The following is a 12,144-nucleotide window of genomic DNA, read 5'->3' as shown; positions in this document are numbered from 1 at the left end:
ATCCGATTGTGCATGGTCCTTTTGGGTTGCCTTCACCATAGCAACTTGATAGGATGATTTAATAAGAGAGAGTAAATATTATTAATATATTATGGGAATAATATAATGAATAATATATTGTTATTTGATTAATATAAGTCATAGAATTAATTAGAATTAATTTGGTGACTTAAAGAGATTAATTAAATAAAGGGGTATAAACTGTCAATTGTTTGATAGTTAAGCTTTAGACTGTAAATCCATTAGGATATGGTATGGACGAATTCTACGAGGTTTAGGATAGCTTAAATCGTCCATATACTTATCTATGGAATGGATTTGGATAGCCTTAAGAGAAGATTATCCAATTAGGGTTTAGGTTGTAACCCTTAAGGAGTCTACAAGTATAAATAGACCCCATGACATAGGGAATTCAACACCTCTGAAAAAGCAAGAGAACTCTGGTCGAATTCCTCCCCTCTCCTCTCTCCTAAATCATTCTTATTGCTATTAGTGTTTGTAAGCCATTAGAGGAGTGACACTTGTGACTCTAGAAGCTCCAAGACCTCAAGATCAACAAGGAACTCAAAGGTATGATTCTACATCTGTTTCAATGTTGTTATTTAACCTAATTAGTCATTAGAAGTCTTGGATTCAAAAGCATGTTTAGTAGAAAGCCTAGATCCAAGCATTAGGGTTTTGCATGCGCACATAGGAAAGTTCTTATGGCTAAAACCCATCAGAGTTCTCCTACAACAACAGCCATCATTCGAGCATTGGTATGCCACCTTTTAAGCTGTTGTATGGTAGGAGGTGTCGGACCCCCATTTGCTAGGGAGAGGTGGGACAGAGAGTGATGGGCAGCACAGAGATCGTGCTTCAGACGACAGAGCAGATTCAGCAAGTTAGACAGAGGTTACTGACTGCCCAGAGACGACAGAAGAGTTATGCTGACAGGCGCCGATCCGAGCTTGAGTTTCAAGTCGGCGATTTCATTCTCCTGAAGGTCTCTCCTTGGAAAGGAGTGATTCGATTCAGGAAGAGGGGCAAGTTGGGGCCCCGGTATATTGGGCCATTTCGTGTGATTGCAAGGATAGGCCGGGTAGCCTATCGGTTGGAGTTGCCAGCGGAGTTGGGACAGATCCACGACACGTTTCATGTTTCGCAATTGAGGAAGTGCATAGCCGATGAGTCGGCAGTGGTTCCATTAGAGGATATTCAGGTGGATGCGAGCCTGAATTATGCTGAGAGACCAGTGGCCATCAGGGATCGGAAGATCAAGGTTCTGAGGAACAAGGAAGTACCTCTGGTGTTGGTCCAGTGGCAGCACCGGAAGGGATCGGAAATGACTTGGGAGTCGGAACGTGAGATGCGGGAGCAGCACCCGGAGCTATTTTCAGAGTGAGACTTCGAGGGCGAAGTCTAATCCTAGTGGGGGAGAGTTGTAACAGCCCAGAATCTCAGGTATTGTTAAAATTATGTTTTTGGAGTATTTAAGAGGGGACTCGACGAGTTGGAGCCTAGACTCGCCGAGTAGGACCGCAGACCTGGTCGCGGATTCGCGACTGGACTCGACGAGTCCAGATATGGACTCGGCGAGTCGGCGCTGTTTAGCGAAAACCCTAACCGTTCAGGTTTGGGACGTATAAAAGGGGCTTATTGGCCGTCATTGTTCATTTTAGCCTTCTGAGAAGAACCCTAAATCGATTGGGTGCATCTGGAGCAAGGATTATAGGCCATTGTTGATTATAGAAGGGTGGTTGTGCAAGGAAGAGAAGGGATTGGCTAAAGGAGCAGCAATGGAGTCACATTCTGAGGATTGGGGACACAGAGGATACATCATCCAGGTAAGAATTCGAGTATACTCTGCTATGTTGATGTGATTATGGAATTAGGGTTTATGGAACCCTTTTGTGAATAGATTGAATGTTACCCTAATCCCCATGTCGATTGTAATCCTGTATTGGGACCTTTGGAGGTCCAAAATGTCCCATGTCTGTGCATTTCGGGAATTGATGAAGGTTTTGGATTGGAATCCTTATGCCTTAGGTCAAAATGTAAATTATGAATCATATGGTGTATCATGAGCACTGAAATGAGGACTTTACGTGATGGATCAGCCTAGGAAGGCCAGACCTAGGAATGGTCGAAGCAGTTCTGACCTTAGGATGCAGTTTGAGCGGTTGCATGGCATGGACTCGCCGAGTTCGATGAACAGACTCGGCGAGTAGCTTGAAGATTAACTGGGACTCGTCGAGTTGTTCTTCAGAATCGGCGAGTTGAGTCGGGGTGGCCCCGCGATTCTTCCAGGAGTAACTCGTCGGGTCAAGGTGGATACTCGACGAGTAGAAAGGGAATCTCAGAGAATTGGAGGACGTCTAGACTCGCCGAGTCGCCATGGCACTCGCCGAGTCCGGTCGAGTTGACCGTTGACCGTTGACCAGAGTTGACCTAAGTCTGACTTCTTAGGGATAGTCACACTTAGAAGATATAAGTGTTAATGAGAGATATGTGATGTTATAGGGAGGTTGTGGCTCGACGGATTGTGCACGAGTGATTTCAGGATTTGCTAGCTTTCAGCATTCACGAGGTGAGTCTTCTCACTATACTGTACCCGGAAGGGTTTGACTGTGTGATCGAAAGGTCAGATATGATATGTGATATGTATGCTATATGTGGTAAGTTATTTGTTATATGTACTATGTATGTTATGTGGGCCGGAAGGCAATATGTGATGGGCCGGAAGGCGATTATGTTATGGGCCGGAAGGCGTTGTGTTGAGGACCGGAAGGTCAGGGCCTGGAAAGGCGTATGTGCGTAAGTTGTATATTGGGGAACTCACTAAGCATTTATGCTTACAGTTGTTATGTATGTGTTTCAGGTACTAGCGAGGACCGTGGGAAGGCGCCGGCGTGATCGATACACACTGAAGGATGTTTTTATGATCTTGGGATTTAGACTATTTGTAATTGACATAATACTTAAATTATTTATGCCTGGTTTTGAATGGGAATACTTTATTTTTAAAATGAAAAATTTGTTTGAAATTTTGTGTTGTTACAGTAGAGATGTCTTGGGTACATGTCATTGTGTGTTAGCGTGAAAGAATTTTATTGGTTTAAGAATCAAATATACCTCTGCTATATATGGACCAAGCAGTTAACTCTTAACTCCAATGAGAGGAGTAAGGTACCTTAGGAACGAATGTGAATATAGCCTGATTGGGAAGGAAATCTCAGGATGAGAAAACCATTAAGGCTTGGAAACACACTATGTTTTGGAAGCTTTGGTCTACATAGTGCAGCATGGTTGTAGGGACATCTTAACTAGTACAAAGTTTCGAAAGTTTACCTTTCCCTAAAGCAGCAAACAGGTGACATGAAATGTCTTCGCTAAAAGCCACACAAGAAAAAATTAAACAAACAAAAATATTTTTGGATTTTTGATTTTTGAATGAAAATTTAGAAAAATAAGAAAATCTTTTTGATATTTTTGAATTTTGAAAAATAAAAACAAAAATGAAATTTTTTTTGTTGTTTTTGTTTTAAAAATCACGAACATAAAAAAAATTGTATGTAAGTTGTGAAATTAGGAAATTATCTAAAGATGAATTTTTTTGCCGCTTCGTAGAGTGAACAATTTCGCCTTTTAATAACACCATTCTGTTGAGGCGTGTATGGCGAAGAAAAATTATGCGAAATTTCTTTGTCTGTTAAGAATGAATGAAGAACATTGTTCTTAAATTTTGAACTATTGTCACTCTTAATCTTTTGAACCTTTTTCATTAAACTTGTTTCAATGTGTTTGATAAATTCGATCATTGCTTGAGTAGTTTCAGATTTTAACTTGAGAAAATATACCAAGGTAAACCTTGTAAAATCATCAACAATAACCAAAATGTATCATTTCTTGTTGATTGTTTCAACAGTTGATGGTCCACAAAGGTCAATATGAAGATGCTCGAGTGGTTCAACAATCTTCGAATCGATGACTATTAGATAACCTTGTCTATGTTGCTTCCCTGCTCATAAGCTGCACATAATGTATCATTATCAAACTTTAAGACAGGTAAACCATGTACAAGATCATTTACCACTAGCTTATTTAGATTTTGAAAGTTCAAATAAGAGATTCCTCGATGCCACAACCAGCTGACATCCGATGAAGCTTTCAACAGTAAGCATATTGAGGGAACACCAACAATGGATTTTATGTCGAGAGTGAACATATCACCTTTTCTTTTGGATTTGAGCAATACTTCTTTTGTGTCAATGTTCGAAATGACACTTCCTTCTTCATTAAACACCACTTAATTACCAGTACCCACAACTAGTTGCGAAACACTAATTAGGTTATGTTGAATACCTTCAACATATGCGACCCTATTCACTATGAATTTTCCATTCATTACTCTTCCATAACCTTTGACGTGACACTTTTTATTGTTGCCAAACTTCACTACTCCAGCATTATCAAGACTTCAATAATCATGCAAATTTTCTTTCTTTCCAGTCATGTGACGAGAGCAACCACTATCAATGTATCATTTGTCATCATATTGCTCGTCACACAAAACCTTAAATCAATGAAAGAATTTAGGTCCCCAAGGTTGTTTAGGTCCTTGGTAATTAGATTGGAAAATATTATGAAATGAAGATCCTAAGACCCAATTATGAACTTTTGATTTGAGAATATCAATTAAGTCCACTTCATTAGCTAAAGGCACAAAAGTGTAATTACTCACAGGTTAAGAGTTTCCACTATCTTTCGCCTTTCTCTTCTTAGGACATTTCTCATACATGTTTGCTTTCGAAATAGGCTTCCACTATTTTCCAGTTTGTTGTGAATCTTTAGAAGAAGAACTTTCATTCGAAGACTCATTCAAATACTTTTGATAGGCTTCCTTGATTTGTTGTTGATAGCACTTCGTTGATTGAAATGATTTTCCTTTTCCTTCAAGACAATGATTAATGTTTTTCACATCTGAATTTCCTTTTACATACAAAACTTTGAAAAATTGTTTCGCAGGAGGATTTGGAAAATTTGGTTGTTTTGGTGTGTAATTCACTTTTCTTTTGGTGTTGATTTCTTCAAACTTTTGAGTTGAAACTTTTTGTGAAGAAACATGATTTTGATAATTCTTCAAATTATTCGAAAATCGACTTTGTTCTTAAAAATGATTTTGAGAAAATGTTGAGTGATGATTTGTATACGAATTTTTTGTTGATTGATGATTTGCAAATTTCTTTTCATTTGATGTTTGATTGTTATTTTGAAAAGATGATTGTGACTCTTGAAAGTTATATTCCGAAAAATCATGTTGTGATTTATTTTGAGACAAGACTTGTTTAGCTAGAGCGGGATTTTTCTTGTTTTCAATATTCTTTGAAAAAGATGTCTGAACTAATTTATACTTTTTCTATTCAAATGATTTATTTGTCAAAACAATTGATTTCTTTTGAGACTCAATAACTTGCCAAAACACTTGCTTTCTAGCTTGTCTTTTTGAAATTCCATTTTCTTTCGAAATCATTTCAATTTGTTCCTTAAATTTTTGAGAATTAATCTTCACTTGTTTGGAACCATTTTCAACTTGTTTTGGAACTTCAATTGAAATTTGAGATTTTTCAACCCATTTTCGTTGTGCTTTTTGTCTTTGAAAAGTTTAAGGGTTCTTTGTGAGATTATGTTCGACGGTGCTTTGATTTGCAAAAAATCCTTCTTTCAACGCTTTTTGGTTATCCTCTACAACCAAGTTGTTGAATTCAGGTTTAGTTTTATCACTATTTCTTGTAGTGACAATACCCTGATTCGGAAAAATGACATCATCTGTGTAATCAAAGTTTGGATACACAATTGTATTTGTTTCCAGATAATGAAAACCTTTTTCTTTCGTTATCTTTTCGAATTTCTCAATTTCTTCAAAGACTTGATCAACGACAACTCTTCAAATTTCCTTTGAAGCATCATCCTGTTTTGTGGATTCTTTTGACATATCCTCATCATCATCACTATCTGTTTGACTATCTTTGATAGTCACATGGTCAGAATCATGAACTTTCGAAGTTAACCGTTAAGTAGTGTCAACTTTATCCTTAGAATCATCACATTTTTCTTTGCCTTTAGCCATTGATGTGACATTAATAGCAGACAACTGAGGACAATCGATAACATCCTCCTCCTTAATTTCACTAATATCATCAGAATCATCTTCGATATTAGCAAAATAAGATTGAGAGTTAGATTTCGATTTCTCAGTTCTCTTCAAATATTTATTTGTTATTTTTTGGTCAAACTATCATTTATAATATTCACTAATTCATCAGCACTCAGACATTCTTCAATTTTAACATTATCATAAGCATACCTTTTATCTGGTACACTATCAAATTCAACAATATTGGTTCACAATCATAGGAAATATAGTAAAATCCCCCCGTCCTTTCGAATTCCAAAAGGGCAAAAGTTTCCTATGTCGGTCCTTGCTAATATCCAAAGAATGATGTAATGTTGTTAATTTTCCATACAATCTTTTGACAGAGTTACAATATATGTTTCGCTGTTTTAACAACAATTTAACATTTGTACTCAGTCTATCCGTATCACACATCAGATTTGTTATTTACATATCTAAGTACTCTATTTTTATTTTCTTCGAACTCAACATCTTCTGTGTTTCTAGTAATTGAGTACTAGACTTTTTAGCCTCATTGCTAGCAGAAATAACCAGATTATTGACATAAGTAATAACATCATCAAATTCAGTTAAGACAAAATTATAAGCACTTAAAGGAATACTAAATGTTTGAAGTAGAGAATGTACCTTCGAAGTCATTGGCGCTTTGTCCACTGATGTCGAAACAAAACAGCTACTAGTAACTTTCTCTTTTGCTTCATCTGCATACCTTATGAACATGGCTCTGTGCGTCAAATTTCTCATTTTTTCATCATCTGAGCCTGAAGATCATATTTGGTATTTTCCCTCATCTTCATCATCTTCTCTAGCAACTAGTGACAATCCTTCAACTTTGTCCTTACTTAGTCCAATTTTTTGAATAATATGCTTCATCCTTGACTTGATTCTTCTTTTCTTTTTTCTTGCGCAACATACAGTCTATCACCATATGATTAGCGTTGTTCCAATAATGACAATCAACTCTCGAATTCCCCTTAAGCTTTTTCTCTTGGTTCGTCTATTCACGCTTCACTTCTTTCTTCTCAAAATTCTTCTATTCATTTACGTTCCGAGTGTAGTTTCCTTTTGGTTCCTTAATTTTCAACATCACATTGAAAGGCCTTAATTTCCGAGTGTAGAACTTCTTTACTCTATTGTTTGAGTAAAAAGATACAACTTCGTTATCAGAGTTGATGATAAGACCTTCATTATGCAAACTTTCTTTCTCAGTACCCTACTTCTCAGTTTCTTTGCCTAATAACTTCAATACCATTGCTAATGGACCGCCTATATTGATCCTTGACTCTTCTGCTATTTCATATACTTTAGCTTCGTGAGCTTTTAGCACCTTGTACAAATCGTTTAGTGCATAGAAATCGAAGCTTTGTTGTTTCTTTACCATTAAACTCACATTCCTCCACTCCTTTCGAATCTCCATTATGAATTTGAGATTAAACTCCATAGTTGACCTGGTGATTCCATATCGGTTGCACTTATAGATGTGCTCATTCAGACGATCATAATATAGTTCGATAGATTCACCTTCTTTCTGTTTGAACTCTCTTAATTCCACCAGACAATTTTTCACTGAATTGATTTTAGTCTTCTACCTACCTTGATACTTTTCTTTCAAAGTATCCCAAATTTCTTTCGCAGTTTTATAGCTTTGAACATAATTTTACACAACAGGAGGAAGAGCGTCTCTTAATTCATGCATACACTTCTTTGCGTTCTTCAGCAATCTCTCCGATTATTCATTGACATTTTAATTGGTTGAAGAAGTTCCAGTGCTCTAAATAGCAGCAGGAGGACGAACATCAACGAGAATATAGTTCCATAGTTCTTCATCAATACCGTTCACGTAGTCGACCATACGATCAGCCCATTGATCATAGTATTTGGGAATCAACATCGGAATTTTGGTTGAAGAACCAATCAAACGAGAATAGGACGTCATCGTGTTCATGTTGAAATTCGCCATTGATGTATTGACAAAATTTCAGAAAAGCTTCAGGAATTTGAAACCTTACAAATGAATTTGATAGAAAACACAAATCGAACAATGGATTATAGAAACTAATTGCAGAATCGAATCACAACTGAAGATCTAAGAAGATTTTCAAACTCAAAAGTGCAGAAACTTTTGAAACTAGAACTAGACTCAAAATACTTTTGACACGATTGAAAATCAAATCACTGCAGAATGATTCCTGCTCTGATACCAAATGTAGTAGTTGCGTAATCGAGTATGAATAATAGAATCAGAGTAATATGAAAATGATGAAAACAAGATCTAAATATAATATGTATGGCTCGATTATGCTTTCAATGAGTACAGAGAGAATAGATAATTACAGGAAAGTTCTTATCTAACTCTAGTATTGCTTACCTATTTATAGTGAACATAAAGCATACAAAAAATATAAAGGCATAGACACGATAAGCTTCGACACAAAGTAATCATATAATAAAGTTACAAAATAATGAAACTATCCATTGACCTTCGACACCTCACAACTAACTTTGACATCAACACAAATTATAATCTTTCTCTTCAATTCCCTCAAATATAGAGGAAATAAAAAACCAAATAATTTTTCATACTTTTTGAACTGTTCAAATCTTGTCTTATGATAAGCACTAGTTTGATCAACAATGTATAAGAAATAACTGACTCTGAAGTCTCTTTAGCTATAAATGAATCCTCTTCGCTACTTCAAATCTCATCAAACCGTTTTTTCTTTGAGTGAAACCTTTTTGTTGAAATATTATATCAATACCTATTTCAATAGCAATCTCCTTAGCTTAAACAAATGCTTTTGAATAACAGTTTCTCAATAACCCTTGAAGTACTCAATCAATATGTTTATTTCTGCAATAGTGTTATTGATATTTTCATATCTATACATATAATTATACATCATATCTTAATATTTTTAATTACTTTTATGCTCTTTATAGAACAAAAAGGTACTTAATTTGTTATGTATTGTGTTGTAGGGGTAAAAGATAGCTTGGAGCAGAAAGGAAGCTGGAAGCTAAGGAATTTAATTAAAGAATATTAAATGAAGAAAAATATACCCAACACATCATGGTGACATCACCACAACATGGTGTTTTGACATTTCCCGATTAACTTCGAAGATTTGCTGAATACGGGATAATCACAATGACCACGACATCGTGGCCTCACCACGACGTGGTGAGGCCACGACGTCGTGGTCTGTTTTTAGGAAATGATAAATAGATGCCATTCTCTCTGAATTGGTGACATGGTGAGGCCACGACGTCGTGGTCTGTTTTTAGGAAATGATAAATAGATGCCATTCTCTCCGAATTGGGAACTTTTTGTTGAGAGCTATAAATGATTTTTGAAGGCCAAGGATTTGAATGAAGCTTGGAAGTGAAGAAATTGGTTGTAGCTTGGGAATTCAGAGCAATAAGGCAATAACCTTTTAATTACGATTTTATATTCTAGTTAAATCATGTCTTTGCATATAGAATTCATTTTTCTGACTTTAGCTGCTGAAATCAAGGGCTAAAACCCCATGGCTTTCGTTTGGCATAGGTTTACTTGACTATATGTGGTTTGATTTATGGTTTGAATATGTTTTTATTTCTTATTTGTTTAATTATATTATTATAGAACCTCTTGTGATTATGATAACTTTTTTCATCTATTTATTGTTGAGTTTAATTAAGTTTGCATGAACATCTTTCTTAATTAAGCTTGGATCTTATGATCTTTGTGGATTGAAAAAATTATAGGACTTGAGTTTTGACTAAAACCTAGGGTTAGATAGAAAAGTGGGTAAATAATTGTGGGAGCTAATATATGATGACCTATCATATATTGAATTGAATCAATTAACCAATTTGATCAATCTATTATAGGTGTAATTTAACTCGAACCGAACACTATTAAGCTTGTTAGTTTATTCGCCTGATCACCGTACGAATGAACTAGTTTGCTAAACGATTAAGTTATTGAATATTAAACTGGTCATCTTAGGAATCGGTAACCAATTGAACATTAATCCATTTCACTTCCATAAATAAACAATAATAGCAAGTAAATTGAAGTTATACGAAAGTCTCTCAATATCTTGGTTTAAATCGTTTCTTTTTGTTCGTTGCTTTTGTTTTATAATCGCTTTAGTTAAATGTTAGTTTAGCTTAGTTAATTAAGTTTCTAGTCTTACAAAACTATAGAGAAAAGATTTTCCTAATTTTCTTAGTAATTTAGTTGGTAGTAGGTAAAATTTAGCTAATAAAATCGTTCCTTGTGTTCGATACTTGTCTATTGTGCTATACTATTTACAACAAGGTACACTGCCTTAGATAGAAAGTAGTTACATTAGTAGGATATAAACTAGTGCGTCATTATTTTTCACATCAAGTTTTAGGTGTCGTTGCCGGGGAACAGTCCAATTTTAGTCACTTTTGATCTGCTATTTTATTAGGATTTTGCTTCCATTTGTTTTTGACTTTTTATTTTAGGTTTTTGTTTTGTTTGACATACCACATCGTGGTCACTACCACCACGTCATGGTGTCGTACCATTTAACTTTCTGTTTCTGTTTTTTTTTTCTTTTTATGTGTTTTAATTGTATTATTGCAGTAGTTTATGACCCATGGATCAAATATACCTTTGATTCCCCCACGTGAAGACCCCGAGTCAGCTTTTCGTAAAAACACAGATAAAACCATAGGAGAATCTGCAACATCAAAAAATTACTTTTTAAGAATCTCAAGTTGGTTTTTAGTAAGATGAAGGGAAAGAAAGTGGGAGAATCTAGCAAAACACTGACAGAAGGAAGCATTGAGAACAATCCAACGAAAGAGGATGTCGAATACGAAACATATGAGGAAGGAATCGAAACTGAGTTAGAAAAAGACAGCAAACCCGAAAACATCATGGAAAAAATTGTCGACATTTCCATGGAGGCATACAAGAAAAGAATTCGTGACGACACCGGATTGCGTCTTGTGTAACCCACCATTCAAGCTACTGCCACATTTAAACTCAAGGGGCATATCCTTGCTGCACTGAAAGAGATTCCATTTGCTGGAAAAGATCATGAAGATGCCTAAAAACATCTTGATGAAGTCAATGACATCGCCGATTACATTAACATCCCAAGTTTTCCACATGAAACGATGTTATTGAGAATGCTTCTGGTCACTTTCAAGGGAGCTTCCAAGGACTGGTTGAAGACACTTCTACTCGGTGCAATCACCACATGGGCAAAAATGCAAGAGGAATTCTTGGAACAATTTTGCCCACCATTAAAGGTGGCTAAGCTCAAAAAGGCTATCGCTAACTTTGAGCAACAAGTGGGAGAGTCGTTGTTTAAAGCATGGGAGAGCTACAAGAGTCTACTTCGAAATTGCCCCCAAAACGACCTAAATGTGAAACAAGAAGTTTTGATATTTTATGATGGGGTGAATGTGACTACAAGGCAACTCCGTGACTCACAAGGACCATTAACCAAGAAGAATCCTGCAGAAATTAAAGAGCTTATTGAAGAATCCTCTAAACATTCAAGAGAGTATCACAACTCGCGAAATAATGTGGCAAGAGGATCGGCTGATTATTCTTCGGAAGAGATGTCGGTGGTTTTGGCAATGTTGCAAAACATGGATAGGAGGATAACTAAGATGGATCAAGCAATCCATGCTATAGGAGTTGGGTGTGAAAACTGTAATGAGCCATATTTGAATAGAGATTGTGATCTTGATGAAAATGGAAACCAAAAGGTTCAAGCCTTCTACTCAAGCGGTGATCGTTATGATGCAAATTGGAGAAAACCCAAGAAGAAGTGGTTACCTTATGATGAGTACAAGAAAGCCAAGGAAGGAAAGTATCAACCAAAAGGAAGAGACTTTTATTAAAAGTGGAACCACCTCCTGAAAAGGAATCTGATTTCGAGAGAATGCTTACCCATTTTGCAGCCGCATCTAAAGAGGCACCAGGAAACTGAAGCATC

At 36.1% G+C, this 12,144-nt stretch overlaps 1 non-coding gene across 1 annotated transcript; it reads right to left on the bottom strand.

Moving 5' to 3' along the window:
- Window positions 1-11,455: 11,455 nt before the first annotated feature.
- Window positions 11,456-11,562, bottom strand: LOC145044595 (small nucleolar RNA R71). The gene has a single exon (XR_013681544.1). It is a non-coding gene; the product is annotated as a small nucleolar RNA R71 (small nucleolar RNA).
- Window positions 11,563-12,144: the final 582 nt, after the last annotated feature.

The sequence above is a fragment of the Lactuca saligna genome, chromosome 4 (assembly GCF_052625555.1).
Source record: "Lactuca saligna cultivar CGN05327 chromosome 4, ASM5262555v1, whole genome shotgun sequence".
Taxonomy (NCBI): domain Eukaryota; kingdom Viridiplantae; phylum Streptophyta; class Magnoliopsida; order Asterales; family Asteraceae; genus Lactuca; species Lactuca saligna.
Note: the sequence above shows the minus strand (reverse complement) of the source record. Positions and strands in the feature narration are given on the sequence as shown.